This window comes from Heterodontus francisci, chromosome 3 (assembly GCF_036365525.1).
Source record: "Heterodontus francisci isolate sHetFra1 chromosome 3, sHetFra1.hap1, whole genome shotgun sequence".
In the NCBI taxonomy this organism is placed as follows: domain Eukaryota; kingdom Metazoa; phylum Chordata; class Chondrichthyes; order Heterodontiformes; family Heterodontidae; genus Heterodontus; species Heterodontus francisci.
The window spans coordinates 26,429,568-26,445,602 of record NC_090373.1 but is presented as its reverse complement, the minus strand read 5'-3'; positions in this window follow the sequence as shown (position 1 = coordinate 26,445,602).

Here is a 16,035-nt window from a genome sequence, read left to right as displayed (position 1 = left end):
ACCCTATCCCCGGTCTAAGTGTGCGTATAGAATGGGCGCTATAGTGTTATAACCCCCTCCCACTCCCAGTGCAGGTATAGAATGTGCCCTATAGTGTTACAACCCTATCCTCACTCCCAGTGTGGGTATAGAATGTGTCCTATAGTGTTATAACCCTCTCCTCACTCCCAGTGTGGGTATAGATTGGGCCCAATAGTGTTACAACCCTATCCTTACTCCCAGTGTGGGTTTGGATTGGGCTCTCTGGTGTTACAACCCTATCCTCACTACCTGTGTGGGTATAGAATGGGCCCTGTGGTGTTATAACCCTTTCCTCATTCCCAGTGTGGGTATAGAATGGGCCCTGTAGTGTTATATCCCTATCCTCACTCACAGTGCAGGTGTAGAATGGGCCCTATAATGTTAGACCCTATCCTCACATCCAGTGTGGGTAGAGAGTGGGCCCTATAGTGTTATAACCCTATCCTCACTCCCAGAGTGAGTATAGAACGGGTCTGTAGTGTTCTCACCCTATCCTCACACGCAGCGTAGGTATAGAATGGGCCCTCTGGTGTAATAACCCTATGCGCACTCCCAGTGTGAGTATAGAATGGGCCTATGGTGTTATAACACTTTCCTCACTCGCAGTGTGGGTATAGAATGGGCCATATAGTGTTATAACCCGATCCTCACTACCAGTGTGGGTATAGAATGGGCGCTATAGTGTTATAACCCGATCCCCACTCCCAGTGTCGGTACAGAATGGGCCGTATAGTGTTATAACCCTATCCTCACTCCCAGTGTGGTTATACAATGGGCCCTATAGTGTGATAAGCCTATCCTCACTCCCTGTGTCTGTATAGAATGGGCCCTATAGTGTTATAACCCTATCCTCACTCCCAGTGTGGGTACAGAATGGGCCCCATAGTGTTATAACCCTATACCCACTCCCAGTGCAGGTATAGAATGGGCCCTATAATGTTATAACCCTATCCTCACTCCCAGTGAGGGTAGAGAATGGGCCCTATAGTGTTATAACCCTATCCTCACTCCCAGTGTGAGTATAGAATGGGTCTATAATGTTATAACCTATCCTCACACGCAGCGTCGGTATAGAATGGGTCCTATAGTGTTATAACCCTATCCTCACTCCCAGTGTGGGTATAGAACGGGCCCCATAGTGTTATACCCCTATCCTCACTCCCAGTGTGGGTATAGAATGGGCCCTATAGTGTTATAACCCTATCCTCACTCCCGGTGTGGGTACAGAATGGGCCCTATAGTGTGATAACCCTATACCCACTCCCCGTGCAGGTATAGAATGGGCCCTATAGTGTTATAACCCTATCCTCACTCCCAGTGTGGGTACAGAATGGGACCTATAGTTTTATAACCCTATCTTCACTCCCAGTGTGGGTTTAGAAAGAGCCCTATAGTGTTTTAACCTTATCCTCACTCCCATTGTGGGTATAGAAAGGGCCCTATACTGTTATAACCCTATCCTCACTCACAGTGTGGGTCTCGAAAGGGCCCTATAGCGTTATAACCCTATCCTGACTCCCAGTGTGGGTACAGAATGGGCCGTACAGTATTATAAACCTATCCCCTCTCCCTGTGTGGGTATTGAAAGGGCCCTAAAGTGTTTTAACCCTCCCCTCACTCCCAGTGTGGGTATAGAAAGGACCCTATAGTGTTTTAACCCTATCCTCACTCCCAGTGTGGGTATAGAATGGGCCCTATAGTGTTCTTACCCTATCCTCACTCCCTGTGTGGGTATAGAATGGGCCCTTTCATGTTATAACCCGATCCTCACTCCCAGTGTGGGTGTAGAATGGGCCCTATAGTGTTATAACCCTATCCTCACTCCCAGTGTGGGTATCGAATGGGCCCTATAGAGTTATAACCCTATCCTCACTCCCAGTGTGGGTATAGAATGGGCCCTGTGGCGTCATAACCCTATCCCCACTCCCAGTGTGAGCCGAGAATGGGTCTATAGTGTTATAACCCTATCCTCACACGCAGCGTCGGTATAGAATGGGCCCTATAGTTTTATAACCCTATCCTCACTCCCAGTGTGGTTTTACAATGGGCCCTATAGTGTTATAACCCTATCCTCACTCCCAGTGTGGTTTTACAATGGGCCCTATAGTGGTATAACCCTACCCTCACTCCCAGTGTGGGTATAGAATGGGCCCTATCAAGTTATAACCCTATCCTCACTCCCAGTGTGGGTATCGAATGGGCCCTATCATGTTATAACCCTATCCTCACTCCCAGTGTGGGTAGAGAATGGGCCCTATAGTTTTATAACCCTATCCTCACTCCCAGTGTGGTTTTACAATGGGCCCTATAGTGTTATAACCCTATCCTCAGTCCCAGTGTGGGTATAGAATGGGCCCGATTGTGTTATAACCCTATCCTCACTCCCTGTGTGTGTATAGAATGGGCCCTATCGTGTTATAACCCTATCCTCACTCCCAGTGTGGGTAGAGAATGGGCCCTATAGTGTTATAACCCTATCCTCACTCCCAGTGTGGGTATAGAACGGGCCCTATAGTGTTATACCCCCATCCTCACTCCCAGTGTGGGTATCGAATGGGCCCTATAGTGTTATAACCCTATCCTCACTCCCAGTGTGGGTATAGAATGGGCCCTATAGTGTTATAACCCTATCCTCACTCCCAGTGTGGTTTTACAATGGGCCCTATAGTGGTATAACCCTACCCTCACTCCCAGTGTGGGTATAGAATGGGCCCGATTGTGTTATAACCCTATCCTCACTCCCAGTGTGGGTAGAGAATGGGCCCTATCGTGTTATAACCCTATCCTCACTCCCAGTGTGGGTAGAGAATGGGCCCTATAGTGTTATAACCCTATCCTCACTCCCAGTGTGGGTATAGAACGGGCCCTATAGTGTTATACCCCCATCCTCACTCCCAGTGTGGGTATCGAATGGGCCCTATAGTGTTATAACCCTATCCTCACTCCCAGTGTGGGTATAGAACGGGCCCTATAGTGTTATACCCCCATCCTCACTCCCAGTGTGGGTATCGAATGGGCCCTATCGTGTTATAACCCTATCCTCACTCCCAGTGTGGGTAGAGAATGGGCCCTATAGTGTTATAACCCTATCCTCACTCCCAGTGTGGGTATAGAACGGGCCCTATAGTGTTATACCCCCATCCTCACTCCCAGTGTGGGTATCGAATGGGCCCTATAGTGTTATAACCCTATCCTCACTCCCAGTGTGGGTATAGAATGGGCCCTATAGTGTTATAACCCTATCCTCACTCCCAGTGTGGTTTTACAATGGACCCTATAGTGGTATAACCCTACCCTCACTCCCAGTGTGGGTATAGAATGGGCCCTATCAAGTTATAAACCGATCCCCTCTCCCAGTGTGGTATAAAATGGGCCCTATAGTGTTATAACCCTATCCTCACTCCCTGTGTGTGTATAGAATGGGCCCTATCGTGTTATAACCCTATCCTCACTCCCAGTGTGGGTCGAGAATGGGCCCTATAGTGTTATAACCCTATCCTCACTCCCAGTGTGGGTATAGAACGGGCCCTATAGTGTTATACCCCCATCCTCACTCCCAGTGTGGGTATAGAATGGGCCCTATAGTGTTATAACCCTATCCTCACTCCCATTGTGGGTATAGAATGGGTCCTATAGTGTTATAACCCTATCCTCACTCCCAGTGTGAGTATAGAATGGGTCTATAATGTTATAACCCTATCCTCACACGCAGCGTCGGTATAGAATGGGCCCTATAGTGTTATACCCCTATCCTCACTCCCAGTGTGGGTATAGAATGGGCCCTATAGTGTTATAACCCTATCCTCACTCCCAGTGTGGGTATAGAATGGGACCTATAGTGTTATAACCCTATCTTCACTCCCAGTGTGGGTTTAGAAAGGGCCCTATAGTGTTTTAACCTTATCCTCACTGCCAGTGTGGGTATAGAAAGGGCCCTATACTGTTATAACCCTATCCTCACTCACAGTGTGGGTATAGAAAGGGCCCTATAGCGTTATAACCCTATCCTCACTCCCAGTGTGGGTACAGAATGGGCCGTACAGTATTATAAACCTATCCCCTCTCCCTGTGTGGGTATTGAAAGGGCCCTATAGTGTTTTAACCCTCCCCTCACTCCCAGTGTGGGTATAGAAAGGGCCCTATAGTGTTTTAACCCTATCCTCACTCCCAGTGTGAGTATAGAAAGTGCCCTACATTGTTATAACCCTATCCTCACTCCCAGTGTGGGTGTAGAATGGGCCCTATAGTGTTATAACCCTATCCTCACTCCCAGTGTGGTATAGAATGGGCCCTATAATGTTATAACCCTATCCTCACTCCCAGTGTGGGTATAGAATGGGCCCTATAGTGTTCTTACCCTATCCTCACTCCCAGTGTGGGTATAGAATGGGCCCTTTCATGTTATAACCCGATCCTCACTCCCAGTGTGGGTGTAGAATGGGCCCGATAGTGTTATAACCCTATCCTCACTCCCAGTGTGGGTATAGAATGGGCCCTATTGTGTAATAACCCTATCCTCACTCCCAGTGTGGGTATAGAATGGGCCCTGTGGCGTTATAACCCTATCCTCACTCCCAGTGTGAGCCTAGAATGGGTCTATAGTGTTATAACCCTATCCTCACACGCAGCGTCGGTATAGAATGGGCCCTATAGTGTTATAACCCTATCCTCACTCCCAGTGTGGTTTTACAATGGGCCCTATAGTGGTATAACCCTACCCTCACTCCCAGTGTGGGTATAGAATGGGCCCTATCAAGTTATAACCCTATCCTCACTCCCAGTGTGGGTATCGAATGGGCCCTATAGTGTTATAACGCTATCCTCACTCCCTGTGTGTGTATAGAATGGGCCCTATCGTGTTATAACCCTATCCTCACTCCCAGTGTGGGTAGAGAATGGGCCCTATAGTGTTATAACCCTATCCTCACTCCCAGTGTGGGTATAGAATGGGTCCTATAGTGTTATAACCCTATCCTCACTCCCAGTGTGGTATAGAATGGGTCCTATAGTGTTATAACCCTATCCTCACTGCCAGTGTGGTATAGAATGGGCCCTATAGTGTTGTAACCCTATCCCCACTCCCAGTGTGGGTATAGAATGGGCCCGATAGTGTTATAACCCTATCCCCACTCCCAGTGTGGTTATAGAATGGGCCCTATGGTGTTATAACCCTATCCCCACTCCCAGTGTGGGTATAGAATGGGCCCTATAGTGTTATAACAGTTTCCTCACTCCCAATGTGTGCATAGAATGGGCCCTATCGTGTTATAACCATATCCCCACTCCCAGTGTGGTATAGAATGGGCCCTGTAGTGTTATAACCCTATCCTCACTCCCAGTGTGGGTATAGAATGGGCCCTATTTTGTTATAACCCTATCCCCACTCCCAGTGTGGGTATAGAATGGGCCCTATAGTGTTATAACCCTATCCTCACTCCCAGTGTGGGTATAGAATGGGCCCTGTAGTGTTATAACCCTATCGCCACTCCCAGTATGGGATAGAATGGGCCCTTTCGTGTTATAATCCTATCCCCACTCCCACTATGGGATAGAATGGGCCCTATAGTGTTATAACAGTATCCTCACTCCCAATGTGTGCATAGAATGGGCCCTATCGTGTTATAACCATATCCCCACTCCCAGTGTGGTATAGAATGGGCCCTATAATTTTATAACCCTTTCCCCACTCCCAGTGTGGGTATAGAATGGGCCCTATGGTGTTATAACCCTATCCTCACTCCCAGTGTGGGTATAGAATGGGTCCTACAGTCTTTTAACCCTATCCTCACTCCAGCCTCTTGCAAAGGACCAGGAGTATGCTATTTAGCCCCACTCGAGCATCTTACAAGAGAGTACTCGACCACGATTGATCTGTCCCTTAAAATCATTCACCTGCCTTGTTTCTGTAATCCTTAATCTGCTTACCTAACCTAGATCCCTCAGTGTCAGTCTTGAGAGCTCGAATTGCCCACCTGAATCCACAGTGTTTTTGGGGGAGAAAGTTCCAGATTCCATTAGCCTTTGTGTGAAGAAGTGCTCCCTGACATCACTCTGAACAGCCTGGCTCTAATGATAAGTTTGTTCTTGATTCCTCCACCAGAGGAAATATTTCTCTGGATTGACCCAATCAAATCCTTTTAACATTTTAAACACCTCCATCAGGTCACCCACCACTCTTCCAAATTCAAGGGAATACAAGCCTAGTTCATGCAACCAGTCCTCATAATTTAACCCTCAACTTCCTGATATATTACCCTAAAGGCCTGCTCGGGTATACAATTTAAACCCGACCCGGGCCTGACCCGCCCACACCTGACCCGAACCCAACCTGCACACGAGTCTTTTGGTTTTTTTCCCGCGCCCGCCCCGACCCGACTGGACTGCCGGAAATTAATGACGCTTACTCTTACTCTTACTTCCCTTTCCCTTCCTGACCAAAAGGCAGTACTGCTACTGTGTCCGACACAGCCCGAGCCGACCCGAGCCCGACACATGTCGTGGGTCCCATCGGGTTCGTGTTGGGTAGCCATGCTCTATATTACCCACTCGTGCGCCTGAGTAGACTAATCACATTAGAGGAGGTTACAGAGATGGGGAAAGGAGGCCATGGAAGCAATTGAAGACTCAGCACAGATTGAGGACTTTTCCTGCTCAGGCTAAATTACTCTAAATTTAATTACTCTAAATTACTCACTGAATAAATCCGCTGACTCATCAGAGGGCGAGCCTGTCATTTTTTTCAGCAGCTCTGTTACGCTGCAGCGTTTCCTGTTGTTCAATGTTGCTTTACAAGTGACGTCAGACTATGAGGGAACAACAGAGAAAGGGCAAATAGGAGGCCTTAAAGGGACATGCAACTTTAAAAAGCACCTCTCATCAGGAACCCATGCTAAAACACCAAAGAGTAACAGGGAATTTAATTTTTAATAATTCACAGAATGTGAGCATCACTGGCCAGGCCAACATTTATTCCCCATCCCTAATTGCCCTTGAGAAGGTGGTGGTGAGCTGCCTTCTTGAACCGCTGCAGTCCATGTGAGGTAGGTACACCCACAGTGCTGTTAGGAAGGGAGTCCAGGATTTTGACCCAGCGACAGTGAAGGAACGGTGATATAGTTCCAAGTCAGGATGGTTTGTGACTTGGACAGGAACTTGCAGGTGGTGGTGTTCCCATGCATCTGCTGCCCTTGTCCTTCTAGTTGGTCGAGGTCACGGGTTTGGAAGGTGCTGTCCAAGGAGCCTTGGTGAGTTGCTGCAGTGCATCTTGGAGATGGTACACACTGCTGCCACTGTGTGTTGGTGGTGGAGAGAGTGAATGGTTGTGGATGGGGTGTGAGTCAAGTGGGCTGCTTTGTCCTGGATGGTGTCGAGCTTCTTGAGTGTTATTGGAGCTGCACCCATTCAGGCAAGTGGAGAGTATTCCATCACACTCCTGACTTGTGCCTTGGAGATGGTGGACAGGCTTTGGGGAGTCAGGAGGTGAGTTACTCGCGCCAGAATTCCTGGCCTCTGACCTGCTCTTGTAACGACGATATTTATATGGCTACTCCAGTTCAGTTTCTGGTTAATGGCAAATCCCAGAATGTTGATGGTGGGAGATTCAGTGATGGTAATGCCATTGAATGTCAAGGGGAGATGGTTAGATTCTCTCTTGTTGGAGATGGTCATTGCCTGGCACCTATGTGGCATGATCGTTATTTGCCACTTATCAGCCCAAGCCTGGATATTGTCCAGGTCTTGCTGCATTTTTGCACGGTCTGCTTCAGTATTTGAGGAGTCATGAATGGTGCTGAACATTGTGCAATCATCAGCGAACATCCCCACTTCTGACCTTATGATTGAAGGAAGGTCATTGATGAAGCAGCTGAAGATGGTTGGGCCTAGGACACGACCCTGAGGAACTCCTGCAGTGATGTCCTGGAGCTCAGATGATTGACCTCCAACAACCACAACCATCTTCCTTTGCGCTCGATATGACTCCAACCAGCAGAGAGTTTCCCCCCTGATTCCCATTGACCTCAGTTTTACTAGGGCTCCTTGATGCCATACTTGGTCAAATGCTGCCTTGATATCAAGGGCAGTCACTCTCACCTCACCTCTGGAGTTCAGCTCTTTTGTCCATTTTTGAACCAAAGCTGTAATGAGGTCAGGAGCTGAGTGGTCCTCATGACCTCTGCCTGAGCTTCCACTGCAGCACTGAGACTTTGGGTGACTTGTGCCTGATCTGTAGTAGAAGTGAGAGAGCGGTTACCAGACACTGCATCCTGGGTGGGTTTGCTCGAGCTGCCATGGAGTTGGCCACCACTTCCACACTGGAAAGGATGGGCTCCAAGCTCTGTGACACCAGGTGCTACAGGCACTGCTGCAGTCAGCTCCATCAGCCTCAGTGGATGAATGCGTGCTTGTCCACTGCAGGTTCTCTGCTGTTCCCTTCTGTTGTGAGACATGTTGTCCTGCAAGAGGGAGGGCAGATTGTAAGTGATTGTGTAGAACTGTGTTTGGTTGATGTGCCTGCCATAGCTGAATAACTGGAGGTTTGTGGGGCAGTGAGAGGTGGGCATGAGGCTGGGATCACTGGAAGGTGTGTGAGGTTGAAGTAGACTGAGAGGCCTGACTCGAGCAGCGTGAGAGGTTGGTGGTCTGGCGGGTAGGAGATGTCACATGTCGATGCATTCACTGACCTTGACTGCCCACGTGAGGTCATTAAACTTCTTCCAGCACAGCTGCCAGATCCTTGGGACCAGGCTCCAGGAATTGACCACCTGCTTCAACTCTCTTTGGAGGGTATTCCTTGAGATCCTCCTGTCCCACCCCCATAAACATAACCTCTTTCCTCCTAGTCACCTCCATCACTAAAGCCTCCAGTGCTGCATCCATGAAACTAAGAGCCCTCTCTTTTCCCTGGTGCTCCACTTACAGCCAATGTCCGTACAGGCAGTCAGCGACAGTTTCCTCTAATGGGTGCAGCTCTCCTTTAAGAGAGGTTGACTTACCTTAAGATGAACAGGCTGGCTGCATATGGGATACCAGCACACGCTGCTGGGTCCCCTGCTGAGCACTCAGGCAGCCAGCAGCATGGGCCCCGTTCAGCCCAATGTTACAACCATGCAAAAAAAAGGGAGCAGCACCAAGTTTGCATGCTGCCTGCCTCAAGGGGAATGGGTGCGGACAGATGGCAAATTGCGACCCCTGTGCCTGAAAATGGGCCTTAACAAATTATTAGCCCATCAGGTCCAAAGTGGATGATCTCACACGTCCCCACATTGAATTCCATCTGTTAAGCAGTTTAGCTTAATCTTCCTATGTCCCTTTGCAACTTCCTGCTCCCATCTGCACTGTTTACTGTCCTGCTGACAAATTTGGGAACACAACTCTCTATTCCTTCATTTCAGTCATTAGTAAATATGATGAAACACTGAGGCCCCAGAACAGATCCTTGGAGAACAGCTCTTGTCACTTCCCCTCCAACACCCTCCCCAACTCCCCCCACCAATCTGATGCTACCACAAGCAGTAGTTGAGGTGAATAGATGTATTTTAAGGTGAAGCTAAATGAGGGAGATGGGAATAGAGGGTTATGTTGAGAGTTGGATGAGGAAGGATGGGAGGAGACTCAAGTGCAGCATAAGTGCCAACACGGGCAAGTTGGGCCGAATGGCCTGTTTCTGTTCTTAAATTCTATGCAATTATCCCTATTCTCCGTCTCCTTGCTTTAATTCTTGCTGATAATCTCTTGCGTGGCACCTTATCGAATGCTTTCTGGAACTCCGTATAGATAACATCCATAAGCAATCCCTTATCCACCGTGCTAGTGACCACCTCAGAAAAGAATTCAGCTTAGTTTAGTCAGACATAAGCGACCCTTCGCAAATCCAAGCTGACTCTTTGATCAGCTTTTTGTTATCCAAGTGCTCAGTCACTCTGTCCCTGATGACAGGTTTTAACTGGGTTCACAGCTGGTATGAGATTGACAGGTCACCTGCTTTCTCTCTCCCTCTCTTCTTGCAATCTATTTATAAAGAGAACCACTTGAGAAACTGCCAGCTGCTGGTATTTTCAACAAGGTGTCCAAGACGACCCTGGTGCACACACAAACAGGCATACTAAACAGACCGGTTGGGAAATGTTGCACATCAGCTCTCTGTCATCTCACCCTATTTGCACATTAAAGCAAATTGTGTGTGAGTCATTCACAAGGGGGGCCAGGAATACTGCACCAATTGAAGTACCTATGAAAGATGAAGATGTGCCCCCTGGTCTGCCTGGACCAGGTAGTCACTAACACGCTGAAGTGGAAACTAAACCATTTACAGCAGGCCTCAGGTCCTGCTTACATTTCAAGCTTATCTCCAGCCAATTAGAACTGATCGCTATGGTTTCCTTGGCTGATTAGATTTGGTTTAGACGTCACCAGCTGCTGATTTATTGGTGCCTCTGTTGTCCTGTAGTGTACCCTTGTACTGTCCACCATCTTTACATTCCCTCCCTCTCCACCTTCCACCTGGAGAGAATGTTTGGAGCAGTTTACATTGAGGTATTGGTGGCAGACGGCGGGGGGATCCTGCCCCTTTCAAAACAAACTGAGGGGGTAGAGGACTGTGCAGGGGGTTGTGGAGGGTGCGGGAGAAAAGGCAAATTCCTCACGTTGCTAGTTTTACCTTCTCTCCCAGCCCCCTGATCAGTGCTGCCCTGGCTCCCAGCTGGCATGATGCCCCTCATGGTCCACCCTCATGGTACACCCTCATGATGCCCCCTCATGGTACACCCTCATGATGCCCCTCATGGTACACCCTCATGGTACACCCTCATGATGCCCCCTCATGATGCCCTCTCATGGTACATCCTCATGATGCCCCCTCATGGTACACCCTCATGATGCCCCTCATGGTACACCCTCATGGTACACCCTCATGATGCCCCTCATGGTACACCCTCATGGTACACCCTCATGATGCCCCCTCATGGTACACTCTCATGATGCCGTCTCATGGTACACCCTCATGATGCCCCTCATGGTACACTCTCATGATGCCGCCTCATGTTATACCCTCATGATGCCCCTCATGGTACACTCTCATGATGCCGCCTCATGGTACACCCTCATGATGCCGCCTCATGGTACACCCTCATGATGCCACTCATGATGCCCCTCATGGTGCACTCTCATGATGCCGCCTCATGGTACACCCTCATGATGCCACTCATGATGCCACCTCATGGTACACCCTCATGATGCCGCCTCATGGTACACCCTCATGATGCCACTCACGATTTTGCCTCATGGTACACCCTCATGGTACACCCTCATGATGCCCCTCATGGTACACCCACATGGTACACCCTCATGATGCCCCCTCATGATGCCGCCTCATGGTACATCCTCATGATGCCACTCATGATGCCCCCTCATGGTACACCTTCATGGTACACCCTCATGATGCCCCCTCATGATGCCGCCTCATGGTACACCCTCATGATGCCGCCTCATGGTACACCCTCATGATACCCCTCATGCTCCTTCAGTGCTCCTGGAAACCCACAAACTCTGCCAGTCTCTGCAGTCGATCGGGCCCATTCTCCATGGGATGTTGAAAGCTGTCAGAGCTCACAGGAGCCAGCAAATGATGTCTTTGAGCCACACTCTTGTCTTCCACCTTCTCCTGCTCCCTGCATTGTGAGGACATCCCACTGCTTCCTCTGGCAATGAAGTGCTTTGGCAGCACAGTTGGTATTGTTATCAAGAAGCACGTCAGACCCAGGAAAGTTTATTAAACTGCATGGCCAATGTCAGTCTGCCCCACCAAGTCGGCTTCCCCTCCCCCAACTCCCCTCCCCCTGCCAATCCCAACAGGGAGGCGGAGGGGGGGACAGGATTTGGGGTTGTTTGGGGGGGGGGTCACCATGGAAACACAACTGAATGGTCCCGAGCAGTCAGGTGATTGATTAGAAGTGGGAGTGGGAGTCTGGGGAGCGGAAAAGGAGCTCAGGGTGGGGGAGGGGAGGAGTTGCGTGGCTTAGGGGGTGGGGGAGGGGGATGAGGAGCTGAGGATAGGAGGGGACGGGGTGCTGAGGTAAACTCTGCTCCTTCTGGCCCACAAAGAACACAATGAATCAATGTATTGGCATTTCTGGCCCTGCTTCTGGTCTGCTGATGCTCATCGTCATCACAAAGATCACAGTGGTTCAAACAGAAGACTCACAGCCACCACTTTCTCAGAGCTAGTCAGGATGGGTAAGCAATTCTGGCTTTGCCTGTGTTTCATTTATATAAACGCCTTGAACACAGTAAAACATCCCAAGGAGCTTCACAGATGCATTATCAGGTAAGAATTGACACTGAGCTACATAAGGAGCTATTAAGACAGGTAATCCAAAAGTTCTGTCAAAGAGGTAGGTTTAAGAATTGGCTTAAAGGAGGAGAGAGAGGTTGCGAGGTGAAGAGGTGGAGAGGAGTTAGGAGGGAATTCCAGAGCTTAGGGCCTCAGCATTTGAAGGCACAGCCACCAATTGTGGAGCAATTAAAATCGGGGATGCACAAAAGGCCAGAATTAGAGGAGCGTAGATATCTCAGAGGGTTGTAGGGCTGGAGGCGATTAGAGAGATAGGGAGTGTTGTGATATTGCTTTAATGAAATATTTAAATAGTGAGTTTGCCTCATCGCTGTGATTTCTCTGAAGCTGAGTTGTCGGAGGGAATCATGGAACTCGTCCTTGCTTCAACGCCAGTCACAGCCTTCCAGAGAGACCTACTGGAAACAAAGAGCATGATATCAGCACCTTGTTGAAAGACAGTAGGAAGTATGAAGCCATTGTCATAGAGTCATAGAGTTTTACAGCATAGAAACAGGCCCTTCAGCCCAACGTACCCACGCCGAACATCAAGCACCCGTCCTAACTAATCCCATTTTCCAGCACTTGGCCCGTAGCCTTGTATGCTATGGCATTTCAAGTGCTCATCTAAATACTTCTTAAATGTTGTGAGGGTTCCTGCCTCTACCACCACTTCAGGCAGTGTGTTCCAGATTCCAACCACCCTCTGGGTGAAAACATTTCTCCTCAACTCTCCTCTAAACCTTCTGCCCCTTACCTTAAATCTATGCCCCCTGGTTATTGACCTCTCCGCTAAGGGAAAAAGTTTCTTCCTATCTAACCTATCAATGCCCCTCATAATTTTGTATATTTCAATCAGGTCCCCCCTCAGCCTTCTCTGCTCTATGGAAAACAACCCCAGCCTATCCAGTCTGTGGCAGGATGGCAACACTCACGAGAGTTGGGTGTGGCTATGACTATTGGCGAAGTGGCCAAGGCACCAAAACAGAATAAATCCTGTGGACAGTAAGGTCTCCTACACCAACCACGGAATTGTCCGGCGTTTCAAGGCTACTGTAAGGCGTGTGGCTTGAAAGGGTATTGGGCACGTCAGTGCAGGCAATCTGGCTGTGACAGTGTGGTCAGAGGTTACAATAAACAACGGTCAAATAAAAAGTGTGTGCAGCGTACTGACAGCAGCAACAAGGAGTGTTCCAGAAGTCAATGCAAACACAGACACATACATGAGGTCGGTAACAGGACAGACCAGGTGGAAGATGCCATGAAGAAAACTATTCAATTGAAAGTGAGTAGGTTCTCCACACCATTAATGTGGCACAATGTGAGGATGTGATCACACAACTAGAGGCTTTTGCTACAATCAACATTACAGGTCTGAACAAGAATGGCAAACATATGCTCAAAGCCAAGATAGACACCAGAGCTGGTGGCAACATCCTACCATTAAGAATCTTCAAAGGCATGTATCTCGATCAATGGGAGTTAATGGTACAGTCTGTGACATCCAGATTGACAGCCCACAACGGGTCACCAATCCACCGCCCACCGACACTCACAGCTACCTCGACTACACTTCTTCCAGTTTCTCCATCTCCGACGCATCTGCTCTGATGATGCTACCTTCCATGACGTCTTCCTTTTTCCTCAACCGAGGATTCCCCTCACTGTGGTTGACAGGGCCCTCAACTGTGTCCGGCCCCTCATCCCTTCCCCTCCCTCCCAGAACCGTGACAGGGTTCCCCTTGTCCTCACTTTCCACTCCATCAGCCTCCACATCCAAAGGATCATCCTCCGCCATTTCTGCCAACTCCAGCATCTTCCCCTCCCTTCCCCTGTCAGCATTCCGAAGGGATCGTTCCCTCCATGACACCCTGGTCCACTCCTCCATTACCCCCACCACCTCCCGCCCCCTTCCCACAGCACCTTCCACCTGTAATTGCAGGTGGTGTAATACCTGCCCATTTACTTTCTCTCTCCTCACTATCCCAGACCCCAAACACTCCTTTCAGGTGAAGCAGCGATTTACTTGTAACTCTTTCAATGTAGTATACTGTATTCGCTGCTCACAATGTGGTCTCCTCTACATTGGGGAGACCAAACGCAAACTGGGTGACTGCTTTGTGGAACACCTCCGCTCAGTCCGCAAGCAGGACCCCGAGCTTCCGGTTGCTTTCCATTTCCACACTCCCCCCTGCTCTCATGCTCTCATCTCTGTTCTGGGATTGCTGCAGTGTTCCACTGAACATCAATGCAAGCTCGAGGAACAGCATCTTATTTACCAATTAGGCACACTACAGCCTGCCGGACTGAACACTGAGTTCAATAATTTCAGAGTATGACTGGTCCCCCATTTTTATTTTGAGTTATTTTTTCTTTTATATTTGTTTATTTTATTTTAGTTTGTTTAGTTTGTTTCTACTGTGCCTACTCACTGTTTTTTTTCATGTCTGTGCTTGGGGCCAGGGCTGTTCATTTTACAGTCTATTCACACCCTCTCTGTTTACTAACACTTTGTCTTTCAGCACACCATTAACATACCATATGCCTTTGCTCCATGACATTTTGGTCAGTTATTCTTTGTGACCTTGTCCTATCAACACCTTCACCTTTGTTATACCTTGCCCCACCCCCGCTTTACTTGCTTAAAACCTTTCACATTTCTAATATTTATCAGTTCTGAAGAAGGGTCACTGACCTGAAACATTAACTCTGCTTCTCCCTGCACAGATGCTGCCAGACCTGCTGAGTATTTCCAGCATTTCTTGTTTTTATATCACCAATCCATTGTATCAGTACACTGACATTAAAATGCAGCTATGACAAGTCTGCATGACCATCGCAAGTTTTCTACGAATGGTCTGGCTGTAGCAGGATTACCGATGTGTAGGGAGCTCAAACTTGTGACCATACACAAAATCAACAATGCACCATTGGTGGAAGAAGTTGTCAAAAATGACCCTATTGAGTCAGTCCATGACTTACAGCTGAAATACCCAGACAGGTTTGATGCTATGGGGAGTTTCAAAGGTGATACTGTTTTGCATTTAGGAGAAGATGCAATTCATTCAATTTGCCCAGAAAAGCCAAAGACTGAATGAGATAATAAGGAGCAAAACGACATCATTCGTGAAGTCCGGTATAAACCAGGGAACAGGATGGTTACATCGGATACGTTGAGCCATTTGCCAAATCCGAAGAAAACAGCGGATATTTCATTGACTGACAAGTTGATAGTATGGAAATAGAGGTCAAAGACATACTTAATGTTGACTTGATGAGCTTTGGACAGCACAAGTGTAACCAGCTTAGAGAAGAAACAGCCAAAGATCCACTGCTGAAGGCATTGTGGTGTATTATTGTTGATGGTTGGCCTAATACAATACAGGAGTTTCAAGACAACCTAAGAGTCTTTTGACCATATAAGGATGAGTTAGGTATCTCTAGAGAAATGATATTTAAATGCAGACAGGAGCTGATTCTTGAATCTCTTTGTCAGGATATATTGTCACAATTGCACCAGGGCCACATGGGCATCGAGTGAACGAGCCGCCTGGTGAGGGAAACTGTGTACTGGCCTGAGATTAATGGTGATATCGGGAGAGCCATGAGGATGTGCGAGGCCTGCCAAACGCATCAGTCAAACCAGCACAGGGAACCACTACACCCTCACGAGGTCCCATCGCATC